General features: G+C 48.1%; 1 long non-coding RNA gene across 2 annotated transcripts in view; it reads left to right on the forward strand.

Moving 5' to 3' along the window:
• Positions 1–26,318, forward strand: part of LOC138515628 (uncharacterized) — a 1,173,490-nt gene that overhangs the window by 249,510 nt on the left and 897,662 nt on the right. The gene's annotated exons all lie outside the window — the stretch shown is intronic.

Below are 26,318 nucleotides of genomic sequence, written 5' to 3' on the forward strand. Positions count from 1 at the left end.
TGGCCGCCCACGTCAGAGGCTCCACGGCTCGGTAAACAACGGATCTTGGTCCAGTCCAATTGTGTTGACTTTTAGAAGACATAGTAACATTGCAGGGATGGTGTAATTTCATCCGTCTGCCGGATCGCTTCTTTCTTCGCCAGGGTTAGGTCTCGCATTTTGATCCCCATTCGATCTCTGGGGGGCAGCGGAATGGAGGCCTCCACGTATGCCATGGCTTCGGCAGGGTTCTCAGAGAAGTGGGCTCTTCCTCCATGCTGGATTCTCATTTTCGCAGGGAAAACTAGAGCATTGGGAACATTACGGAGTCGTAGTTGTTTCTTGACCATCTCATAGGACCTACATTGTGTTTGTATGTTAGCAGAGAAATCCGGATATATATGAATTCTGTTTTCTTCGTATTGCAGCGTTCCTTTTCCTCTGGACAGTCTGAGTATTGTGTCCCTATCTCTATAGTTTAGAAGGCGTGCTATGATGGTGCGGGGTGGAGCACCCGGCTTTGGAGGTGGTGCAAGAGTGTGATGAGCTCTTTCGACAAGGAAGTGGTCCGAAAGGGATTCTGCCCCCAATACAGACTTCAGCAGATCTTCCACCTGCCTTTCCATGGAACCTTTGCCAAACTTCTCCGAAATCCCCGACAATGCGAATGTTATTTCTGCGGGACCTAGATTCAAGATCCTCGCACTTGCTCTGGGTTTTGCGCAGTTCGGTCTGGAGTAGGGCTATGTCCCGGCCATGCTGCGAAATTACATCTTCGTTTGAGTTTATCCTGTTCTCTGCTTCCGTAATGCGTGCGCTTTCCTTTTCCCCTCGTGCTTTCAGGGATCCAATCGTCGCCACTATGTCATCCAACTTGACGTTGACAGCCAGGAACCCATTCTGCACAATTGTTGCCAGGCGATCTAAGGGGTCTGTGTCTCAGCTTTCGGATGTTTGTGCCGTCCCTCCTGTTACCGCCTGCGGCTGGGAGCTGGCAAAGGAGTCCATTGGGCCGGTCTTTTTCCCCCTGAAGCCTTCTTCTCAGTGCGGCCCATTAGACAAAACTTCCACCTTAGGGTGGATTGTGCTCTCCCACATATATATGACTGCTGCCCTGGCGACCAGTGTCGAATTACAGTTGTTATAATGGAGGGTGGTGTTGCAGCCTCTGCCCCGTTTCCCAGCTCGGGGTGTGTTGCAATGCAGGTGGGGGACTGGGTTCTGTCTCACTCCAGGTGTACACTCCTTTCTTCTGAGCAGTTATTATTGAGCACCCACAGTCCTCGCGTGAACACTGATTGAGGCCAAGGGGTATGTTATTTATACGTTTCCTGTGTGGTTCCCTTCAACCCATTAATGTTGTGGTGACCAGTTGCCCCTGCATCTGGGCAGCCTCGGCCTGTTGCCTCGCTTCTCCCCACTCTCACTGGGGTCCAGGAACTCTGCTCTCACACAGTTGCCAGTCTGCCAGCCTTGCCCCTTTTCGAAATTGTGCCTCAGGGCTTCCGACACCTATATGCCGGACGTTCTGGTGTCCAGTAAAGGAGTTCAATAGGTATGAGGGAAAGTGTTTTAGCGGCTTCTGTCTAGTCTCACAGTTCAGGGCGTGCCGCAGTGCATATGAGGGGTTGGGTCCTGTCTCGCCTCGGGCGTATTCTCCCCTCGTGCGGGTTGTTGTATTTCAATTTCCCCTGCCCTCAAGTGGGCATTGGGTGAGCCCAGAGGGTACACACTTCAGCCTCTGACCTGCAGCGAACCCCTCTCCTCTTCAAAGCTGTGGCGACGAGCTGCCTTTATCTCTGGGAAGCACTGGCCATGTTGTTACGTTTATCCCCGCGTACATGGGGTCCAGGTGCACCGTTTACAGATGTTCGTCGGCCCCCAGCCGTGTCTTTTCCCGCAGCGTACCCCTCGCCTTTACAATGCTGTGGTGGCGAGCTGCTTTTATCTCGGGGCAGCACCCGCCATGTTGCTGCGTTTATCCCCACTCTCACGGGGGCCCAGGTTCACTGCATTCACATGTGTGTCGGCCCCCAGCCGTGTTCTTCCCCGAGTGTAAGTCGGCCAGTATTTCAGGGCTCCCGGCACACCCCTCCCCCCTGGCGATCCACTTACTTCACCATTGTTACCTCAGCTGGACTTCCGCCGCGGGAGGGGGGGGGTTCGGGCCTTGAGGGGGTACGTGTTGTCGTTGCGGGTGTATCCTCAGGCACTCGATAGGATATTCTTCTCGTAACCAGGCGCGGGGAGGTCTGTATTCGTGCCTTTTCTCAGGCGCAGCGGAGCGGATGTTGCCGCCTTCCAGCAGCGCCTGTGTGTTGATCGGCTGCCCCTCCCCCACCTGGCCGGCCCGCAGTTGCGAGCTCTGGGCTCGCGTAGAAGTTGCGTGGAGCCTTCGGGCGGCCGCGTCGCACCTCTTCAGACGCTGCAGCTTCCCCCGTGGATATCTCCGTTGTCTCGGGCCGACGTGCTGTTTTTTCAGGATCTCTTCCCCAGACCTTCCACTGCAGTATTCTGCAGTTATTTGTCAAACAACTTGGAACTGGAAGGATATACTTGGTACAAGGATTTCGACCGAGCCGGAGCTCTCCGCCTAGGCGGCCATGTTAGACGTGCGCAACCAGGAGTGATTAACTTCTGCATTACACTTATAAGACACTATACTTATATTTACATTCAGCCGTATCAAAAGTGAGGTAGCATGGTGCAAGTGCGTTCAGATTTATATTTGGTTAGACATTGTAATGTTGCAACTATTGTTATGAGCCTTTCAGAATCATAGATTGGCATACATCGTGCTTTCAACATAGCAGGTTAGCATAGGAACTTCCAGTTACACACGTATATGTATATACATTGTTTACTCCTAGGCCTCCTTAGTCTATTGTCGCGTTTGTACAGTTTTGCATAAGGAGAGAAGCGCGCTTACTTTTATCCATGTTAAAGGGAAAAATAGGCTCACCGGCTTAAGGGTCTTTTTCAACTGTTGGTTTTGCCCTAGAGGGCACTGGGATTATGTTTTTATGGCCAGGGTCTGTGGGGTGTGGGGCAGGTTTATAGGGACAGATAGCTCTTGCCTTGGCCCCTGCTCTGGGTTGCATCGGAGTCGGTGAAAGGAGTCGGAAGGCAGATGATACAGTGTGGATTTTGTTGCATTCTCGCAGCCAGCCTCATGATATGATATGGCATTTGTAACACGCCTATACACCGTGTTTCAAGGCGCGACGAGGCGGGGGGGGACAAAGGGGAGACAGACAATGATCCTAATAGGCCAGGTGAGATTCAGATTGCGCAAGTGCAATTCAGATGGGAACCAAGCAGTTGTGGAGACGGCACAGGGGAGGTGGTGGTGGGGGGGGGGGCTTGCTCGCTGTGCGCACCTAATGGGGAGGGCTGCAGGCTGGAGTGAAATGTTCATGGCCGTTTTACTATTGCAAAATAGTCAGTGGCTTACAAAATGGAGTCTTATTCACCTCTAGTTTTGTTATAAGGGGTGTACACAAGGGGGTCACAGCTCCTAGGGATATTCTCGTACGAAAGGGTTCATAGTTCCTAAAGGTGTTCCCGCACGAGTGCTCTGGGGCCGGGGCCCTGGACCCAAAACAGCCATAGCTGGGCCTACCCAGGAAGTGTAGGAATAAGGGAGGGGGGGTCCAAAATACCCCCATCTTCCACTCAAGGGCAATGGAGGCGCCCCCACTAGTGCATGAGCAAGTGGTCCATGTTGTATAGAATGTACATGGGGGGCAAAGTGACAAACTAATCCTTACGATTATTTTCATTCCGATAGTACTGTGCTTCCTGCACTGCTTCATCCCATGGTGGGGTCCATTTTTATTGGCATCCAAGCACTGCAGACACTTCGTAATCTTTTGAACTTGTAGCATATTCATCAGGGGTGCATGTCATGTATATTCCCCCATCCCTGTCCAGGTCCACTCATACCTCTCTATCCCATTGCAGTTCTCATGGTTCTTTGTTGTGTGGTATAATTTATCCACTCTATCCCCAGGGTAGCGGTATACTGTTGTCATCCGATGCTTAGAGGGCCCAGACTCCCCAGTTTGGATCTGCGCATCTTTCATATTTTGTACCCTTGTCGATTTGCCCATCGTTACCATCATCATTGCTGAACTAGGCATTGATTTTGCAAAACATCGAATTCCCACGTGGAACACACAGAAAAATAGCAACAGAAAAACGATGAGACAAACATTTTCATCGTCACGCTGAACCAAGATGGTATCTAGTTGAAGATGTCATCAAACCAGTTGCTTGGCTCTATTCCTCCTTCCTTCCGCATTCTTTCCCCCAGATTATGCACTGCCGAGATGACGTGGGAGAGGGTGCCATTATCCGTTTCTTCAGAAGGTACGAATGTACAGCAGGCACTCCCGATTTTTCGGCAAACACTGCCGTCCATTGCTGTGAGGATATCCAGGACATACCGGTTCTGCATGTGTCATGATCTCTGCTTCCAAAAGGTCAGGGTTTTCCCAACTCCCTTGGAAGCAGATCCATAACCCAGGTTCCGAGTGCCAACCAGTCCCAATTGGGACCTTTTGGACCCAGTCCTGGCGCCAGTGGCACCAGGCTCATAAATATGCCCAGTCCCAGCGCTGGAAGCGCCGGGCTCATAATGCTTGGGTGGACTTACCTGCAGCAGACCATGCTGCTTACTTGCCTGCCAGTTGAGCCTCTGATCCTCTTCTGTTTGGAACTACTTTTCCTGTTGGGTGGGGCAGGAGCCACTCCCTAGATTCAGAACACTGGAACTCTTCTGGAAAGCAGGAACTCTTTTCTTACCTAGGCGTGGTTGTGGAAGGAGACACCTAAGCACTACAGGAGGCTATTTAAACCACACCCGATGGATGGATGAATCTTGCTTTGCGTTATTCTGCATCCTCTGCAGCAGAACGCTCATCGTGTCTTCTGCATCTGATCCTGGGCCTAAGGAAAAAGGCTTACCATCCTGAATCCAGTCTTCAGCAACACCTATAAAGACAAGAAAGAACAGGTTAGCATTACGGTCTTCAGTGACAGCTCTTCACTTACCTGGTCCATCGGCTGTCACCAACGCCTCGCGCTGCATTCCGGCATCTGAAAGACAAAGGCTTACCTACTCTTCGTGCGCTCCGGAGGTCTTCACACTGTATTCCGGCATCTGAAAGACAAAAGCTTACCAACTCTTCGCACGCTCCGGAGGCCTTCGGCGCTGCATCCCGCATCTGAAAGACAAAACAAGGTGCGTTTAAAGACATTGGGGAACTTTAATACTCACGTGCCATTACTCCTTTCCACATCTAACCCAGTGGGTATTCCGGCACCTTGCAGCCGCTCCGAACTTGTACCTGCAAAATAAAAAGACAGTTAGAGCGCATCGTGAAGCAGGCAACAAGCGCTTACTTACGTGCTTCCAGGCGCTTCTATTCATCACACGGGCTCCATCTTCAACTCACTTCAGCCCGTCATCCGCCATCGCCGGAACCCTGCAAAACAAGAAACATCATTACTAAAGACTTTAAAGACATTAGAATTACTCGAAACTTACCGTTCGTGCAGTAAACGACGGACAGCAGTCCTCTGAAGTCAAGAGGCCTGCTCCCCTTATCCAGTGAAGAAACTGGTTACAGCACCCTGCCCCGAGGCAGATGGAGAGCACGGCGTTCACTTACCTAAGGTGAGAGCGTTAACCTTTGGGGTTCTACAGTAGAAGAGAAAGGGAAGAAGAGAGAGACATTCAATAACCCAGTTCCTTAATCCCATATTTTCTATCTGCAGACATCTTACCCTTCGAGTCAGATATACAGTGCACAGAGGTCCAGCCCAAAGAGCCAGCCGTGTGTTACACATCACCTTTGAAGATACGGTATACGCCCAGTCAAGACCGGCGCCTCTACGGGAATCAGGTGAGCGTTACAGCATGGTCATTAACTGCAGAGCATGGAGTTCCACCTTGATCACGTTGAATCCTTCTTCAGTGTCTTTGGCTAGTTGGATCAGCTTCCAGCGGACAATCTGCTGCCTTTTGGCGTTTGTTCGCGCCTGAAGTCCTGGGACCAGAAGGGAGGCAAAGAATGTCTTGGCAGAGTTGAAGAGTTTATATTTATCCGGATTCAGCCAGGAGGTCTGATGATTTGCTGGAGATGTAGTTAGATGACCTTCTTTTGGGGGACACTCTGTCTTGTAGTTCGTTTTCAGACAGAATATCATACGTGGAGGGCTCCTCTGTTGCTGGCTGGGTTGCTGCCGATATGTCAGCTGTATTTTTCCCCACTTGGACATGGCTTTCTGGAATCGCCATCAAGGCGGAATGCAGTGTGGCCATGGCACAGGTACCACTCCACGATGGCGGGAGATGCAGGTATGCTTGTTTGCCACATACCCAGTAAGTATCATTAGTGCTGCCGCCCCTTTTTTCATGTCCAGAATGATGATTGTTTTGTTGCATTGTTTGTTGGAACCCATCTGTATTTTCCCTTCACCTTTGAAACTAAGTTCATGTGCAATTTCTTTCTGTGTTTTGATGTGTTTTTCGAGAGCTGCAACCCATGTGAGCTTTGCGATGTGTTAAGACCAGATTGAAGTGCATGTCTCTTTGACCCATTGAAATTCTCCTCATTTAGACCTCGTAGTACCTCTGCTGTACACGTGATTGTCTCGTTGTGCCATTTGTTTTCTTTGAACCTTGTCACTTTGATAACAAAAAATGGTTCCTTGATACAGACCACTCCTTGCGGTTTACTCGTGCAGGTTTTCTCATTCTGCAGCATTTCTATTGTAACTGTGTGTGACTGGAAGGTGCTTTGAATCCTACACAATACTAGATGAACCAAACACTGGGCATCCGACATGGGTACTTGGGGAATAAGAACTTTGGGCGTACCATGGGCATGAGGAATATGAGAGCAAACCTAACAGCTCTCGTTGGTTGCTTGTTTAGCCGTTGCGCTCATGTCTGAGTACCATTTTAGACTGGTCCGGTTGGCGGGGGTCTTCGATCTCATCTAATCCCAGGCCCATGGTATGCATCATAACCCTTCCCTCCCACCCCCCTTTTTTCACCTCTTACTCCCCCCTTGACCACTATGTAGCATTTTTACTCTCTGGTTCTTTTTAGGAAAGATATTTTCCCATGTTTCATCACTCTGCTCATTAGTATTTTGCCATCACCATGATATTAAAGGATCTTGGGTGGTTGGGGCAATGGGACTAAAGTGCATATCCGTGCCATGTGAGGTAGGTTCTTTGGTTGCGTGTGTGCTTGTGTATGGCAAGTCAGTTATACCAAACAGGGAATAATCACCATTGTAATCACTGGTTTCATCATCAACACCGTACCCCATAGCAGCGTATGTAAGAACAGGGGTTTTGACAGTTTGGTTTTTATACAGCGTTGTAAGATTAGCATTCAGAGAGGCATTATGTGACCAAATGGTCTTCACTCCGGCCCATATGAGGCTTGATCCTTCTTGTATCAGGTGTACCCCACTCCCCCCCGGCTCTTTCATATCCCCCAATATGAAAGTCAAGCTCCAGTAGATGCCAAGGCAAAATAACATAACAGAAAACAATATTGCAACAAAGTACAGGCTGCAGTCATAATGGTAATATCTATTATCTACTTTAGTAGTTATGTAAACTTTTTTTTATAGATGTTAAACTCTTATATCTTGCATTAAAATGGAGGAAAAGACAGATAAATTTAAGTAAGAGAAAGAACTAATAAGTGAGAGAGGGAGAGAGAGAGCATGTTCATTTAAACCTTTCTTATGAACATTTTTCATGTTTCTTTGGGCATTCTTCTTTCCAGTTTCTTTCCCCTTCCTCATTTGTGCTCGATGTTCCTTTTTTCTATATTAGGGGGTTGCAGCCTCTTGGCTCTGTTGCTGCTCACTCTGGGGAGTTGTGCTGTCGTGTGCCCTTCTTACATCAGAAAGGTGCACCCAGTATTTTAATCCCTTAACTTTCACGGTGGTGGGTGTGCAATATATTACATCGTAAGGGCCGTGAAATCGCAGGAGTTCCATCTTAGCACGAAAATGCGTACATATACATTTTCTCCTGGCATCAGCTGTCCTGTGGGACTATCTTGTGCTGGTGTTGTTGTATCGGTCTCACTGTCTTGTGTCAAAGGGGGTGCTATCTGTTTTGCTATACTTCGCACTGCACATGTCAATTGGGTAAGGTATTCCTTAAATTCATCCCCTAGCACTGTGGTAGCTCTGTGAGCGTCTGAAGCTCTTCTCACTGGGGATAGCGGCGTGTGTATGTGCCGTCTCTTCCCTATTTCATGCGGGCTCAAATGGTCGTCCTTACTTGGTTATGTCCTGAGTTGGAACAGTGCTAGAGGCAAGCAATGCACCCATTTCTTCTTAAGAGTGTGGCATGTTAATGTTAATGTTAAATTTGTACCGTGCACTATCACCACCGGAGTGGTCCCCTGGCACTCTGGCGGCTCTGAAAGAGGGGGGGAGGGTGAGTTAGTGGGAGGAGGCTGGAAAAAAGAGTGCAGCGATGTGCTGTTGACAGCCTCAGCCCAGTGGCTCCGTTGGCTGGGCCTGGGGTGTTTGCAGCCTGTAGTTGCTGTGTACTGTTGTGCAAGTCTGTGTTTTCTTTGTTTTGTTGTTGCAGTGTAGTCAAGTCTGTGCGGTTTGTGGTTGTGTTTGGTTTGGAGTTTGAGAGGTGTATGCAGAGGCGGAAATTGTTAGTGGAATTGGTTAGTTGGCATCTCTATCCTGAATTGACCAGTTGGGCTTGCGTAATCTCTCCAGATGGGGTGCAGGGGCACACTGTGCTTCTGGTTAGGTTTGTGCCCGTCCTGCATTCAAGGTCCCTTTCATGTCTCACTGCCACCTTCACCAGCCTCCCCAACAACCCCGCATGTTCCTCCCCCCCACCCACATAGCCAGTGAACCTGCCAGTGTCCACAACTCAGTGTGGTGATTGGTAGTATCTTGACAATTCCACAATACGGTGGTACCTAGTAGCAGCTAAGGGGCGGGTGAAGATGTTGGATGGGATTGGCTGGGGTTGTTGACTCCGTCTCCATGGGTGTCGCCTGTGTTCCACTCTACCCGACGTCACCCGTCTAGGTGCTGTGGGTGCTTCTCAGTCGGTTCTGGGAGCTTGTCAGTGTCCTTTCCGGTTAGGTCATTCTTTCTCCTTTCTGTTTTGGTTTTCAGTTTAAGTCTGTGGTGTTGAAGAGCCAGGTTTTTAGTAATTTTCTGAATTTTAGGTGGTCTTTGGCGTTTATTTCTTTTGGGATGTTGTTCCAGGTTTTTGTGGCTAAGTGGTAGAAGGCAGTGCCTCTGAGTTTTTTCTTAATGTATGGTTTTAGTTCCAGACGAATTTCGTTGCTTGACCTGAGAGGTCTCGTTGGCTTGTAGATTATCTTCTTTTGTAGGAATGCTGCTCCTTGTCCACAGATTACTCTGTGCGTAATACACATTGTTTTGAAGGTGATGCGTTGTTGTACTGGGAGCCAGTGTAGTGTTTTTAGGGCAGGGGTGATGTGGTCTCTTCTGGATAATTTGAGGAGTAGTCTGGCTGCTGTATTTTGGATCCATTGTAGTTTCTTCAGGAGGTATTCTGAGGTAGAGGCTGTTTGCATAATCGATTCTTGACATGATAAGGACGACAATGGTGTTTTGTGCGTGAAGGAGATGAAAGATAGGAGTCTTCTTGCCCTGTGGAGGAGGAAGAAACATTTCTTGACTGTTGTATTTATTTGTGGTTCTAAGGTTAGGCTGTTGTCCATCAGGACTCCCAGATTTTTTACTACCTTAGATGGTGATGGCATGGTTCCCATTTCCGTTGGCCACGGGATGGCAGTTTTGTTCTCTTGGTCTTTGGTTATGATCATGATTTCTGTTTTTCCTGGGTTGATGTTCAAGTTGTTGGCATTCATCCAGTCGAAGACTTCCTTCAGACAGTTGGTTACGTTTGAATGATCGGCTTGGATGTCTTTGATTTTGTAGATGATTTGAGTATCATCTGCGTAGTTTGGACAATTTACTCTTGAGCAAGCCATTGATTTTTTTTTTCTACCATTCAGTTAGCTTGTGGGTAATAAATCGAACATAGTTTTTTTTTTTACCCCTAACAGAGTGGTCACTTCTTTGAAGATGTCATTCACAAAATGGGTGCCGTTATCTGACCTGATCACATCACATATGCCCCATCTAGAGAATACTTCCCTCAGCCAAAACTTCGCTGCACACTTTGCATCTGGGGGGGCACAGGGTCCAGCTTCCACCCACCGTGAGAAGGGGCATACTATTACAATGAGGTATCTCGCTCCGTTACATCTTTCTCCCATATTGGCATAATCTATGTGGAGTTCCCTGAAGGTTCCTACAGGGTGTGGCTGTGTTCCTCGTAATGTTCTGAGTGTCATGCTTGAACTGTATGTTTGACATGTTGTGCATTCTATTGTTAATTTCGACAAGTGTTCCTGTAAATTGAGGATAAACCACTCTTCCTGAATGTCTGCTGCAAATATGTTGTTTTGTTACATGAGTTGGAAAATGTAGTTGTTGAAATGCAATCTGTAACAACTCTACGGGCATTACTTCCTTTCCTGTCATTTTCTGTCGCTATATTAAGTCTGTGAGTGATTGTTTGCACCCTCTTTTTTCCCCATAATTCTTGCTTCTCAGGGGGGCACTTTTTTGTAACTCTATTATCTGCAGTATGGGGGTGCAGTTGTACCCTTCATTTTGCGCTTCTTGGGTGGGTGTTTTCACAATGCATTCTAGCAGTTGGGGGACATTAAAGTATGCAGCTTCTTCCGCGGCGGCGTCCGCTACCGCGTTTCCGAGTGAGATTGCGTCTGTGTTGTTGGTGTGTGCCTGGCACTTTACCAACGCCTCTACTGATGGTTTTCCGAGTGCTTCACTCCGATCATTCAACAGTGCTGCGTGTTGTACAGGCGAGCCATCTGCTCTCCTGAACCCTCTTCTTCGCCATCGTGTCAACCCTGAGTGTACCGTTGTTGTCACGTATGCCGAGTCAGAGTAGATTGTTACTGCGCATCCTTTGGCTGTATGCAATGCCCCAATAAATACAATCAATTCCACTGTTTGTGCTGAATAGTGTGATGGGAGGCGTTTCTGCACTATTACTTCATACTCTTCTCCCTCTATTCTTACTACTGCTGGGCCTACATGTTTTTCTCCTGTCTCACTGGCAATTGATGCTGACCCATCCACCAAGTACATCCCCCCCTCCTCGAGGGCATTTTCTCTTGCTTTCGGAATGTTATCTTCTTCTCCCTCATATGTGGCGCAATCGTGTGCTTGCATATCTTCTACAGTACAGGGCTCTTTAATGAATGTGCTGGGGTTTACAGTTTTGCATCTAACCACATGGACGTTTGGGTTGCTGGATATTTTAATTTCATATGCTGTGTTGTAAGTGTTGATTTGGATCTTTCCAAACAGTGAATGCTCCACATATAATGTTATGGAGGAACCCATCACTATGGTTGCGCTTTTCTCTATCGCGAAGGCCGCTGCTGCGAGAGCTTGTTCGCACGCGAAGTGGCTCTACATCGCTGAATCTAGTATGCTGCTGTAGTAGGCCAATAGCTTGTGACCTAGTGATGTTTTTTTGCATTAGAACTCCTGATCATAGTAGGGGTTCGCTAAAACTGGTACATGTGTAATGAGGTCTTGCAATTTGAAATATTGTGTCATCATTTCTTGGGTCCATTCGATGGAGGCGCTGTTGTTTTGTGCTTCCCTTGGAGGTGTGGGAGTTTGTATGCAGCATAGTCCAGTAGCCTGCACGGCAATAATTACATATGCCAAGACATTTCTGCATGTCTTTTACTGTTTTGGGTATTAATGTGTGGCGTATTGCTGCTGCTTTGTCTGGTATCATCGTTTTACCATCTTTTGAAATAATTTGTCCCAGGTATAGTACCTCTGCTAGGCAGTATTGGAGTTTGCCTTTATCTACTTTGTACCCCTTTGTGGCTAATAAATTTAGCAATGTTATGGAGTCTGCTCTACACTGTTCCTCACCTCCGCCAAAAACATTCACAGACTGCAAACCACACAAAACAATGCCCTCAGAGCCGCCATGAGCATCCCTAGAAGAGACCATATATCCCACGCCAGACGTGAAGCACGGTGGCTCCAGGTCAAAGATTGTATTACTCTGAAAATCCTCACCATCACTCACAGGTGCATAAACAAAACCGCTCCAGCGTACCTATCTGAAGCAATATCAAGGACCACATCCACTCGCCCCACCGGAGCTCACTACATCAACCAGCTATACATACCACGCATAAAGAGAGCCACAGCAGGAGGTCTAGGCTTCTCCTATATTGCACCGAAACTGTGGAACTCACTCCCTGCCACCCTTGGAGCTGAAACTTCCATCTCTGTCTTCCGCAACAACCTCAAGGCCACTCTCCTCAACTAGCAAGTGGAGGACGGGCTCCTCCACTTCTGCCATGTATATTGTAATATAACACAAATGTAATATAACTATATTGTAACCTGTATATATACTGCTAATGACTATGTAACTATATTGCAACCTGTATGTATATTGCTAATGACCATGTAACTAAGTAACTAAGCTTTGTACTGTAACAAGTGCCACGATGTCCTCGGGCTGTTGTCCACTATATATATATATATATATATATATATATATATATATATATATATATATATATATATATATATATATATATATATATATATATATATATACACATATACATACGAATAAAACAAGCAGATGAGGAGATTGTTCACGTACTGGATTATGGTGCTTTTTACACCCACATTTCCAAGGTCTTCATGCAAAATTCTATTAAGAATGCTGGGGCTCTCAGTCACCGTGTGGCAACCTACAATGTTCATATCCGTTTCCCCCCCCAATGTAAACGCTGTGAGATACTGACAACTGGCGTCGAGTGGCACTGAGAAAAAGGCGTTTTTAAAATCTACCACCGTGAAACATGTTGCCTCTTTTGGGATACTACACAAAATGGACGCAGGGTTAGGCACTAAAGGGAATTCCTTTTGTATGATGTCATTAAGTGGGCGGAGATCCTGTATCATCCTCCAAGTCCCGCCCCTTGCTTTCTTAATTGGGTAAATCACCGTATTACAAGGTGAATTTGATGGCACTATTATAACTTGTTGTAATAATGCATTTTTAGTTTTGTATTCCTTCCTCTGCCTTTCTTGATAATGGGTACTGCTTTACTCTAGGTGGAATTGCACCTGGTTTCAGTTTTATTTTTATGGGTGTGACCTCTTGCAAAAACCCTACATAGTGTGGGGCTGTTGTCCATAATTCTGGCTGTACCTTTTCCATATCTTCTTCAAATATAGTGGGTGGTGCACTGACGCTGGCCATGAGGGGGTTGTGTATTTTTCTGTGCTGAATCATTGTCACATGGTACACTTATTTCCGTTATAAGTTCCCCATCAGTATCATTGTCAGTAAATAACTCATCAGTCAAATCGCGCAAAGCTATGTTTGGATCTATACACAACACTGTTCTCCATTCGCATCCATGTGTGTCCAGTCCTATTACGGCGATACGTTTGCTTGAAACCTGTACCCCTTCCAAATTAATTGAAATGATCGTGCCAGGCACAACATCTGAGTTTACAATGGGGCGGAACACAAAATCAGATGGCACTCTCCATTCTTTTTGTGTTATCTCAGGCACCACTCTAGCAAGTACCGTATCCCATAAATGAACACATCAATATCTATAGGCACTCCTCTCACTGCAATTTCGTTTGTCATAGTGCTGATCATTAACATGACTCTTGCTGGACATATCCCTGGAGTTGAGCATACTATCCACTTGTTCTGTGAAGGAGATGGTCATATTCAATTTACTCAGGAGATCTCGCCCTAACAAATTTATTGGCGAGTCTTCATGATATAATAGGGGTGCTCGCACTGTCTTTCCGCCCCAACGTTATATCTAAATCTTTTGTGTAAGGAACTTTCAAAATAGCGCTAGAAAACCCCTGCGTTTCAAATTTTTACCCGAGAGCGGGAACCAGCCTTCCATGAGGCATGATTTTTCAGCTCCCGAGTCCACCATGAAGATGAGCTGCTTGTTGCCTATCTCAGCACCCACCAGTGGTTCCTCTTCTGCACGTAAGGTAGTTGATAGGACTGGACACGCAAGTGCTTTCTGTGGACTGTCCTAATCTGGGTATGTGTCTGTTCCTGGTTCTGAAAAGACATTGTCCCCAACTACAGCTGTGCCACTGAATAGTGCCGGCACGCCATTTGCAGTTGTTGCAAAGATATTGGTGTGTGTGTTTCCCATCGTATACTGACGTGCTACTTGTGGTTGCATACCTTGCTGCTGATGTTGCTGCCTAGGTATCATGTGTTGGGCTCTCTGCGGGTGCTCATTATAGCACTGTTCGTGTTGCCCACTCCCACCCATTGGTAACCCATTGGGACTGCCTGGATGTGGGTGGCCAAATTGTTGTTCGCTTCCCATAGGAGGGGGCCCTTGGTAATATCCTATCGGTGGCATTCGACATTCTCTCGAAAAATGCCCCCCTCTTCCACAATTACAACATGACCCTTGGGGTCCTCCCCTTATTCCTTGTCCTCCAAACCCTCTATTTATTGTTCCCCCAAATCCTTCTATTTGCCACCGGTCCCAACCTCGTCTTCGTGCGGGTCTGCCCTGCCATTGGGGTCCTTTGTATTGCTCCTCTGCCACCCATTGCTCCTGTCCGTTTGCAGACCAAGTTTCTGCCATCTTTGCTGGTGTATTTCCTGACCCCTCCGTCCCGTCTACCTGTTTCTCCGTGGGTAGGGCTGCATTAATCGCAGCGACCTTCACCAATTTAATCTGAACAAGCTTTTATTCGTCTGTCAACCTTCTCTGTGCTATCTCTTTTTCTCTCTTTGATCCTCCTACAATGATGTACTATGATGCTCTGAAATTCCGGCCAACCTTTGGCTTCTATCCCAGCTATTTTATCCAAGGTCTTCTGTACCTCTTTCGGTAAATTACTACTCCAAGCCTACTAAATATGAGACTCCTACGTTTTATTTTCTTTATCTTCATTATACCCTGCACTGGTCGAAATGCTACGTGGCGCCACTTTCTACCCCCCTTTGGAGCTAGGATCCCATATTCTTTTACCTCTTCGTCCACAACAACCTAATGGCCATATAAAGGATAGATAAGAAAAAGCCTAACCGTTTCATTCACACAGTCCCTAGAGCCAAAATTTTACTTCCCACTATTCTATCACCCTTATCTCTACACCAACTAATTCACAATTTTTTCCCCTCACTGGAGAATCTCGCATCCAGTACTCACGTGTCCGGGCTGGTCCGAGAACCTCCGTTCACGGTCTATCCACAATCGGGGCCACACCCCAACCAAGCCGTGACCCGCCTCTGCGAGCAGTTGGGTATTTGCAAAGATGACGGGGACCCTTGGAACTTTTCTTTTTTGTGCGCACACTGGTCGACTGCAGAGGCAATGGTTTTGCTGGGGGCGTCCTGGATCTCGCCGCACGGCACGGGGGCCTCTCTCGGCGCACCCTTCTCGATCAAGTCGCGGGGGTTCACCAAATGTAAGGGCTCACTCCCCGAAGTACCAAGACAAACTTATAATAAATGGCACATCCCATTAGGGAATGAGACTAAGAGTAGGTTGCAAGTTTGACAAGTCTTTATATAGAATTGGCATCCAGAGAACTCTTCTCCCTCGAGAGTGCTCTGGCAAATATTACAATTACACACTCATATAAAGCAAAATATGTCATCACACTATAGGTTATAATGCTGGCACATGACTGGCTGGAGAGTGGTGTCCCACATAGTTCTGTAGGCGCTGCTTCCTCCGGATTGGCTGCCCAGTTGGCGGGAGGGTGAGCGTCATGAGGTCCAGCTGCCTGTGTCTGGAGGGGGTGGGGGTTAGGTCGCGGCGAGATACAGTTGACACTAACTAAGCTGGCTTGAGAAACTACCAGTAGACCTAATAATAAACAACAATCATGGATATACCTTTGAGTATATCTTGAAAACGTATACATTGCATACCTATGATTACATTATCTTGCATTGGGTCTTTTATGAGGTATAGGGCTCAGCGGGCTTATCCTTCTTGATAACCGGTGTGACTGGGTGGCTCTCAGCACATCAAGACAAGTGGGGAGTATAATGACATATGTTAATTTTAGGGCACAATATACTGCGGAGAGGTCTGGATTTAGTGAGGGCACTCTGGGGTGGGCTGCACAGCAGGGTCAAACTTCTGGTACATCAAGAGAATACCTTAGGAGGGCACAGGGTTACACTGGCAGTAATTTTCCACCAGCGGGGGTAACAGGGCAGGAGCAGGTTTGTGGAGATGGATGAGCTACAAGTCATGGCTCGAGCCGGTTCACACACAGGACAGTGATCTCAGAGGAAGAGTGTGACGATACAATTTGCTATTTTTTTCAATTACCCCATCGCATCTGTGAGAAAGGGATTTGTGAAGCTTCAGACAGTGGAAGAAAAGGTGGGGGCCATGAACGCGCTGTGCACGGCACTGCAGAGAGGAGAGACGCTTTCTCTTAGTATCGGAGTGTGGCCTAGTCCAAAGATGAAGTCGGGGGCACACAAAATGGAAGCCAAGTGTGTCACGCAATAGTCCCGGTGCTGATGTTAGCATAAGGGCAATGGAGGCGTACCCCACTAGTGCGTGAGCAAGTGGTCCATGTTGTATAGAATGTACAGGGGGGCCAATACGGCCCTTCACTCCCTCATACTACACTTTTGATCTGCTGAATGATTTTTTTTTTTTTAAAGTTGCTGGACTGATAGAAAAATAACCATAACCTGCCTGCCATCATGCACTGCTCAGGACGTCTCACAATTCTGATTGACAAGGGAAATTGGTTCATCAAATGAATGTTTACAGATTTGAAGGTAATTTTTATGTTCCTCCTTCACCACATATTTAAAAATGGTTCTTACCAATTTAGGTTACACTTTCTTTTGTTACCTGGTTAACTTTGCCAAAGTCATGTACATGCATACAATATTTTTGGTAGCATAAGTTTGGTCATAAGCAGTGCTTGCTAGATTTCACCGAACACCATTTTACCTAATGAGAGTTCACCGAATTTATTTCACTGACAATGATAGGCGAAGTGGTATATGTTTAATGCATAATAGGTGGGGTGCTGGGTAAGGATCTCCCCCAGCATTATAAAACTGAATCATTTTAGATTCAGTGAAATCTCCATTAGTTAAAATATTTTCGAAGAAATCATACATCCCTGAACTGTGCCTATTTTGCAATGGCAAATGTATTGTTGCTTTAAAAATCGTAATAGGTAAAATATGTTGGGCTTTATTGTTTTCTGATGCAACCATGACCTGCTGCAACTTCTAGTTATTGTAATTCATTTCCTGATAGACTCTTCTCATGTGGGCTCATAGCGAAAAGGCGATAATATATCGGTATCCTCCAGCTCTCGTAAGGAGACATAGTTGAGGTATTAGTTTTTCCCTGGTAATCTCTAAATCCTGTTATACCTCCTCACAATATTGAAGAAAGTGCAGTAATGGTCTAGTACTCCTGTTGTCCAATATAGATTTTAGTTCAACATATAGGGTATTTACAGGTGGATTCAAGGTTTTCGTATACAATATTTGTTCCTAAGGACTTGCATATACTATGCCATTAGAGCAAGTTTGTAATTAATCTGTCTGTCCTGGCAAAAATCAGGGATCAATTTAAGGATGCTTCCTATATCAAACCCTTCAAGGTTATGTGGGGTGAAAAGACAGCCCCAGAGTGATAGCGATGGAGAGGCCATGGTAGGCCCTGTTGTGAGAATGAAGCTGGGTAATGTGGAGTTCCATTGAAATATAAAAGCCAGTACAAAACAGTCATTTTTGACATAAGGCCTAGTGAAATGCAAAGAAATGGGCCTAGCCAACTGCACTAAAATGCACTGGTGCGCACGTGAAGGGGAATCTACCTGAGAGCTTAAAACTGATTGATATGAACGTGACATAACATGTAGTGCTGCAGATGCTGATTTCATGTGAACTGGGAAAAGGCACCTTTTGACAGATTCAACACTGCAGCAGTACACATGGGATATATACAAGGAAAGGATAGGCATGTGAAAAATACCAAGGAGGAATTGTGCTTTACATTTGAAAAATGGGGCCAAGTGACCTATTTCAGAGAAAGACACTTACCTTTCACAAATAAACTGCCTTTCAAGTGGAAAGGCCCACTTGTTGGATTTTTCTATGTAACTGTGGCCTATGTGTGAATAATTCCTAAAGTGAACTTCTATATGTCCAAACCGTCTGTCAAGAAAGCTTGTATTTCAAATAACATGCTGAGATATGCTAAAATGTTAGATGTAAGCATATCTTGTCGATTTTAGTTTTGTGTTTTCTGAAGTATGGATGCAGCAGGTGTTTTTCCCATTGAACTGAAAGGTCTGTGCCTATGAAACTGACCTCCAGACCTGTGGACTAGGCCCACCAGGAAAAGAAGGCTTGGTTCAGTTATAAATACAAAGAATTAACAGAGAATTAGATCATAATTGTAGGAGTTCAGATAGCCCAGCCATCAGAAATGACCTTTTAGGTAAGGTCTCCCCATTAACTGTGCATTAGTGGCCAACAGAAATGACCTTTTCAGGGCTTACTTACCTCAAGAAATGGTTTCAGAGCCACTAATGGATGATCAAACATTGTGTATGAAACAGATTGCTGATAAGCAGATGTTCGGGTGAGGTGATGATGGAGAAAAGCAATTTAGGAATAGGTGGGGGCTATGTCAAACTGAGGGACCCATGTGAGGCCTTGCTATATGATTAACATTGGACCGCCTTTTCTTTAATTAAAAGAGAATTGTAGGTCCCAGTGAGGTCACCCCGGACTCAGAGATTAAAGGGGATAAAAATGTAAATATGAATCCTGTGTGATATATACAATTTAAGTTTTTTTAAAAATGTATTTTATTAATACTCCTACGTCCCTTCCCCTTTCCTCCATACTTGTGGGACATCTCTCCGTCCTGCGGGACGGGACCGGAGCACTTTGTAAAAAGCATACAAATTTTTTTCCAAAAATGTGTCCCTCTCTTTCCTGCGCGGGGCCCGGCTTGCGGCCGTAACCCCGCCCACCTTGGCTCCACCCCGCGCATCGCCCATCAGTCCTTTTCTCCGCTCGATCGGGGCCGGACGCACTTGCATCCTTGGAAGATTTTCCTCCCTTTTTTCCTCTCTGGCTCTCGCTGGCGTTCGTTTACTAGTCTATGTCTTTCAAATTAGACTTTCTAGATTGTCCATCGTGTCACCGTCGTTTCGTGAGGGCGGATCCCCATCCTCTTTGTTTAGAGTGTTTGGGTCCGGAACACCGTTGGGACTCCTGCTTTTACTGACTCCCTTTCGGTCTGGGCACTTCAACGTCGGTTGGAGCGGTGGGAGGAGTTGTTCCGACGAACTCCTCCTTCGCGTTTTCAGGCATTCATCGACGAGAAGAAAAAACACCCGGTAAGTTCTTTACTTTTCAGAGCACCCCGACCGGGGGATACCTTCCCGGGTTCCTCTCGGTCCGGGAGGGGCGTTGATCGCTCTGTTACCGGGGTTTGCCCTGAGGTGCCCGTTGGGCCTAATAATTCTACCAAAGTTTTCTCTGAGGGTCTCCGTAAGGGGCCTGTGAACACCGGAGTACGCTCCGAGGCCCCTCCTGTGGGGGTTGTTTGTAGACTCAGTTCTACTGAGTCGTGGGGTACCGGAGTTCGCTCTGAGGCCTCTCTGTCGGCTTCCCTCAAAAGCAAAACCGGGGTGCGCCCCGAGGCCTTGGCTGGGCTTGTAGTTACCGAACGGATGTTCGAGGCCCGCGCAGAAAAGGCTGTTACTGGGCCTGGGTCCGAGGATCCTCGTACAGAGGCTAAAGCTACCAACAGTTCTGAGAGGCCGGTCAAGGCTTTGTCGGTGAAAGCGCACCGTTCCCGCTCTTGTGGTGACACCAGTTCTGTTGAGGGGTCAAAGAAGCAACGTTCTTCTTTTACCGGCAGTGCCGAGGTCCTTCCTTCGAAGGCTCAGTTGGCGGTTGGTATGTCACAAAAACATTCCAGGCCTCATAGTACCGGCTCAGCCGAGGTTCCTTATGTTAAGGCTAAGATTAAGACCCCTGATCCATTGACGGGGACCCCTGCATCACTTCCTCACGTGCCGCAGTTCCCCTCAGATGAGGACAAAATGGCGCCCGTTTCCGCCACGACCATGGCGCCCATTTTAGGTGCTACCCCTACAACTACGCCATCGGCTTCTGGTGTAGGGCTCGGTCTCTTGGGTAAACCTAAGGTCCCTTGTGCGCATCCTAACCGGACGGTTTATGATTGTTATGTCTGGATGCCTCTTCCGCACAATGTTTCGTTGCCCACGGGAGCGACTCCTTTGATTTATGTGGATACGTCGGTGGAGGGGCCGGTGTGGCACCCTTCCCTGTTACGTCCCTGGATTTGTCCACCTCATGAGAGGCCTCCTCAGGTCCCGAAACAATCTCCTGAGGAGGCCTTTTTCAGTAAATTTCAAGCGCTTATGCGCACCGACCCCATGAGGGAATATTTCAAAGGGCTTTTCAAGGAGATATGTCCACCGGCGCCTCCGGCTTCACCTGTTCCTCCGGTGGTTCCGCCGGCGCCTCCCTTGCCTGTGGTGCCCCCCCCCCCCTGCTCTCCTGCCTTTGCCTCCATTGTCCCCAGTGGACAAGCCAGTGCCTGACACGGCTCAGCAGGATCCTGACCTGTCAGATGACCCTCAAGGCAATCAGGACAACAAGGACCTTCCCCGCTCTATTAGAGCCTTTCATGACCGGGTACTGGACATGATTGTTTCTTAGATGTTCCGGTGCCCGAGGCACCCGCTCCGCAGGAGGTCGTGCTTTCTGGGGCGTTCACCCTGTCTCCCTTGGAGCGTACCGGCCTGTTCCTGCAGAAGGGCGTTCTGGCCGAGGTCCGAAGAGTCTGGGAAAAGCCACACTCAGGACTTTTTGTCAATAAAAAGATTGACGCGAGGTACAGGCTGCATTCTTCGGAAGAGGTGGCCCTGTCGTCTTGTCCGCCTCCCTCCTCCACACTGGTGGCTGCGGCCACTTTGCAGTCCAGGCCTGCAGCATCCTCTTCCACAACGGCTACTCAGGTTCTGGGAAAGGAGGACAAGCTCCTCGACTCCCTCGGGAGGAAAATCTTCACCAAATCGGCCTTGCAGCTCAGGCAGGCCAACGCCGAATTGATATTGGCGGGAGCTAACATGCGGATGTGGAAAGGTCTGTCAGAGTTTGAGGAGCACATTCTGGATCGAGAAGCTGGAAGACTTCAAAGGAGGCCTTTCCGATGCCAGGGTCTTGGCCCAGGATCTCCTGGAGGCTGCGGCTCATCACGTAGACACCCCGGCTCGGGCCTGATGCTTGGGGTTGATACCTCACGGCAGGCGTGGCTGCATGCCACTACATTTTCTAAGGAAGTTCAAGACAAGGTGTTGGACCTTCCATTCGATGGTAAGGAGCTTTTTCATTCTTCTACTGGTGTAGAGCTCACCAAAACCAAGGATAGCATGCAGATGGCTAAATCATTGTCTGTTCTGGTTAAGGCTCCTTTCAAATCCCAGAGACCGTTGTCGCAAAGTCGACCTTCCTCTGGTTTTAGGGGCTTCATCGACCGCAAATCTCGCAGAGTGGATACTCCTGCGGGGAATAGCCGCCATAGACAACAGCGTATGCGTTTTTTCTCCCGCTCCTCATCCTCCTCATCAGGTTCAGGTGGCACCGCCACCGATAAGCCTGCCAAATGAGGGTTTTCCACGCTCGCACAAGACCCCGGTGGGAGGACGCATTGCGTCTCATTGGGAGGCGTGGCAGACCATCACAGAAGACAGATGGGTCTTGTCAGTCGCTTGAGCGGGCTTCCACTTCTCTTTACCCTCTACTTCACCCCTCAACCCTCCTTTCCAGCTGCCGGGCTCACCCTCCCTCAAGGCCGAGCTGTGGAACCCATTCCCCTTGGGGAGCGAGGGGAGGGCTTCTACTCCGGCTGTTTACGGTGCCCAAACCCAACCAGGCTGGCCAGCGCTCCATCCTAGACCTTTCCAAGTTCAATCTTTTCTTACCCCAAGAGAAATTCAAGATGATCACGCCCGGCCAGATTCGCTCCTCTTTTGCAGATGGGCGATTGGCTCAGCGTAGTGGATCTTCAGGATGCGTACATGCATATCCTGATTTGGAATCCACACAGGAGATACCCCCGCTTCTCTTTGGGAGAGGAGCACTTCCAGTTTCGGGTGCTTCCTTTTGGCCTCAGCTCGGCGCCGCGTGTTTTCACGAAGATATCGGTGATTGCGGCCTATCTCTGTCTCCAGGGTATCCATGTGTATCCTTATTTGGACGACTGTCTCTTACGCAGCCCTTGTCTGTTGGCAGTAGTGGGCAACCTCCAGTCTCTCCTTCAGCTCCTGTTCCATCTTGGGCTGTCGGTGAACTGGTGGAAATCCTCCATGACGGTCTCACAGGACCTGATCTTCCTGGGTTTTCATTGGAACACGATCGACTGCAGAGTGTGTCTGACCGGGGACAGAATGGCAGATCTGTTGGCCGCGTGTCAGATGTTTGCGCAGTCGGAGAGCATGTCGGCCTGGTGGTTCCAGAGGCTTCTGTGCCTCATGGCCTCGTGTGTACTGGCTCTTCCTCTTGCTCATCTTAAAATGAGACGGACCCAGATGGATCTTCGGAGTTCCTGGCGTCAAGCTGTGGACCGGGATTCCAAGTGGATAATGATTCCGGATTCCATGAGAGTGGACCTGGACTGGTGGTCATCTCTCGGCAACCTGTTGGTGGGCGCGGGGTTTCAGGACCCAGCCCCCATGGTGACGATCACAACGGACTCCTCCCTTCTGGGATGGGGTGCGACGTTAGATCTTCTTTAGGTCTCGGACCTCTGGTCGCCTCAGGACAAGCTCCTGCACATAAATCATTTGGAGCTTCTGGCGATCTTTCTGGCGCTCAAGGTGTTCAGGCCGCTCATTGTCAACAAGGTGGTCCGCATAAGAACCGACAATGTGGTATCAATGTATTACATAAACAAGCAAGGGGGAACAAAGTTATCCCCCACACCTCTCGTGGACCTGTCCATCCAGATTTGGGAGTGGGCCGTGCTTCATGGTGTCTGGCTGCTTGCAGTGCACATCCCAGACCAGCTGAATGTCACAGCGGATGCCCTCAGCCGGCGGACAGTGGTCAGCTACGAGTGGGAGTTGAAGGCGGTGGTCCTATCATGGATTTTCTCGCGTTGGGGCACACCGGAGGTGGACCTCTTCGCCACGGCGGTGAACAAGAAACTTCCTCAGTATGCCTCCAGATGGGGACTGGGAGCCTCCTCTCTGGGGGATGCTCTCGAGATTCCATGGCACAACATGAGAGCTTACGCCTTCCCGCCCTCTTTCTTTAGTTCACTGTGCAATTTGGAAGTTGAAGAACTCTGTGAACTGTTCCCTTCTACTGATCGCCCCGTGGTGGCTGGCCAGGTTTTGGTTCTCAGAACTTCAACACCTGTCGGTGTCTCCGCCGATCAGTTTACCAGTAACTCCCGATCTTCTTCACCAGGGGGAACAACAGATGTGGCACCCCTCCTCATAATCGCTCAGCTTGGCGGCATGGTACCTGAGTTCAAATCTTTAGAGCATCTGAGTTTGTCTGCGGATAACATGCGCATTATCCAGGCAGCTAGGATACCCTTGACCAGATCTCAATACAGGAGTAAATGGCTCAGGTCTGTCATTGGTGTTTGGAGAAGAGCTGTCCTTCGTGTCCTCCCTAGCAGAGTCAGGGGTTCATGTTCTGTCATGCAGGACTTATCTCTCAGCGGTTTCCGCTTACCTTTCTACAGACCTTGGTTCTTATTCTCTAACTAACCAAGTGGTGAAGAGGCATTTTGCTGGCTTGACACGCCTCTACCCTCCGGTTCGTAATCCGCACCCGCCAGGGTACCTAAATGTAGTCCTGACGGCGCTGTGCAATAAACCCTTTGAACCAATGGCTATGGTAGACCTCAAGTACTTGTCTTGGAAGGTGTCCTTTCTGGTCGCCGTTACGTCAGCGAGGAGAGTGAGTGAGCTCCAGGCATTGTCGGTGGAGCATCCTTTCTTGGTCTTTCACAAGGACAAGGTAGTCCTTCGGACAAACCTGGCTTTTCTACCGACGGTGGTGACCAAATTCCATCTGAATCAGTCGATCTCCCTTCCGGTCTTTTTTCCGAACCCTGACTCAGAGGCTGAAAGGGTTCTACACTGTCTTGATGTCGCAAGAGCTCTTAAGTTCTACCTGGACAGGAAATCCGAGCTTAGGAGTTCTTCTCAACTTTTTGTGACCTTCGGTAACCCTCGGGGCAAGCCGGCGTCTAAGGCAACTATTTCTAGGTGGATCACCGCTTGCATCACGGAGTCTTTCACCGTCCAAGGGCTGAAACCTCCTAAGGGTACCCATGCATACCTGGTGTGGGGCAAGGCAGCCGTGGTTGCTTTTCAGAAATATGTCCCCTGGGAGTCCATCGCTAGGGCAGCTACTTGGGCCTCCCCATCTGCTTTCTGTAAGCATTACTGTCTCGACATGAGCTCAAGAGCTGACGCTCAGTTTGGTCAGGCTGTGCTGAAGAACCTGTTTCAGTAAGGGGTATTTCCATCCACCCGTAGTTCCTCTAAGGAGTGCTTGGGAATCTCCCACAAGTATGGAGGAAAGGGCACGGGACGTAGGAGTATTACCAGGTTACTCACTGTAGTGACCACCTTACTCCTAGTCCATTGTCCCCTTTCCTCCATACGCCCGCCAGCCGTTCCTCTGTTATTGCTAATGGGTCTTTGACCTGGCGATAGAAAAGGACTGATGGGCGATGCGTGGGGCAGAGCCAAGGTAGGCGGGGTTACAGCCGCGTGCCGGGCCCCGTGCAGGAAAGAGAGGAGGGACACATTTTTGGAAAACAATGTTGATGCTTTTTACAAAGTGCTCCGGTCCCGTCCCACAGGACAGAGAGATGTCCCACAAGTATGGAGGAAAGGGGACTATGGACTTAGGAGTAAGGTGGTCACTACGGTTGAGTAACCTGGTAATTTTTCAACACAAAACAACCAATAACAACCACAATGTGAACAATCTCATATTACTACATTTCTTATCAAACAGCCTTTACTGCCTGTATAAGTACTAGTTTATTATTGCTCATCCACACTTTCCTCAGTGCTGTCTTGTGTAACTTGAGCATCTCTGGTATCTTGATTAAACAATGTCACTGTCAGGGCTACCCACTGAAGGATGTACGTACCCGCTTCCTGATTTTGCTCCCCCATTGCTTTCTCCCACACCCCCTTCTCCATCTCGGCTGTTACCCATTTTCAAAGATCTTCCCACCATCTATCAATATTTGGCATCTTATTAGCTTTCCACTGCATGGCTATGCTACGTTTGGCTAATATGTAAATCAAGTCTTTAATCTTAGCCATCAGCTTCTGCTTAGTGTTTCTCTTAAACTGGCCCAGCATACGCGTTTCCGGGGAGTGAATATCTAAATGAATACCACCCTGGGCTACTTTGTTCGCCACCTCTCTCCAAAACACCTGCACCACTTGACATCCCCAAAACATATGCATCAATCCTGCATTCTCTTCCGTACATTTGGGACATGTCTGCCTGTTTGCTCCTCTGAATTTCGCTAGTGCAGCCGGTGTTAGATATGCCCTATGTGTAATATAAAATTGTATTAACTGCAGCCTGCCATTTCTAGAGACTTTCTTGTGGTATAGGGCTATACTCTGCCACTCTGTATCTTCAAATGTTTTTACCTAGTTCTTCCTACCACCTTCTCTTGCATTTCAATTGGGCACATGGAGCACAATCAATCAGTACCTCATAAATTCTGTAGACAGCGTGCCCCCCCCCTTCCTCAGATGTATATTAGTGTTTCCATGTCCTCGCACCTAATCGTTTCATCCGTGACTGCTGGCCACCTGCCTTTTATTGTACTGATCACGGTCCCATGTAGCAGGAACTGGCCCTTATGTATGTTCGTTGTCTCTTTTAGTTCTGTAAAAGTTAGCAGACTATTTTCGTTCCACTAATCCCCAATTGCCGAGATCCCACAAGCCTCTCATTGTACCCTGACTCTCGTTCTATAACCATGTCTATCCTCCATTACCGCTGCTAAGGTTGTCTGTGGCGATATAGGGTCTCCCAGTCCCATAGTTTTGCACGTCCTCTGCCATATCTGTATGCCTAGCTTTACTAAATAGGGATGGCTATACTGTTCC

The sequence above is a fragment of the Ambystoma mexicanum genome, chromosome 6q (assembly GCF_040938575.1).
Source record: "Ambystoma mexicanum isolate Mex_15411 chromosome 6q, UKY_AmexF1_1, whole genome shotgun sequence".
In the NCBI taxonomy this organism is placed as follows: Eukaryota; Metazoa; Chordata; class Amphibia; order Caudata; family Ambystomatidae; genus Ambystoma; species Ambystoma mexicanum.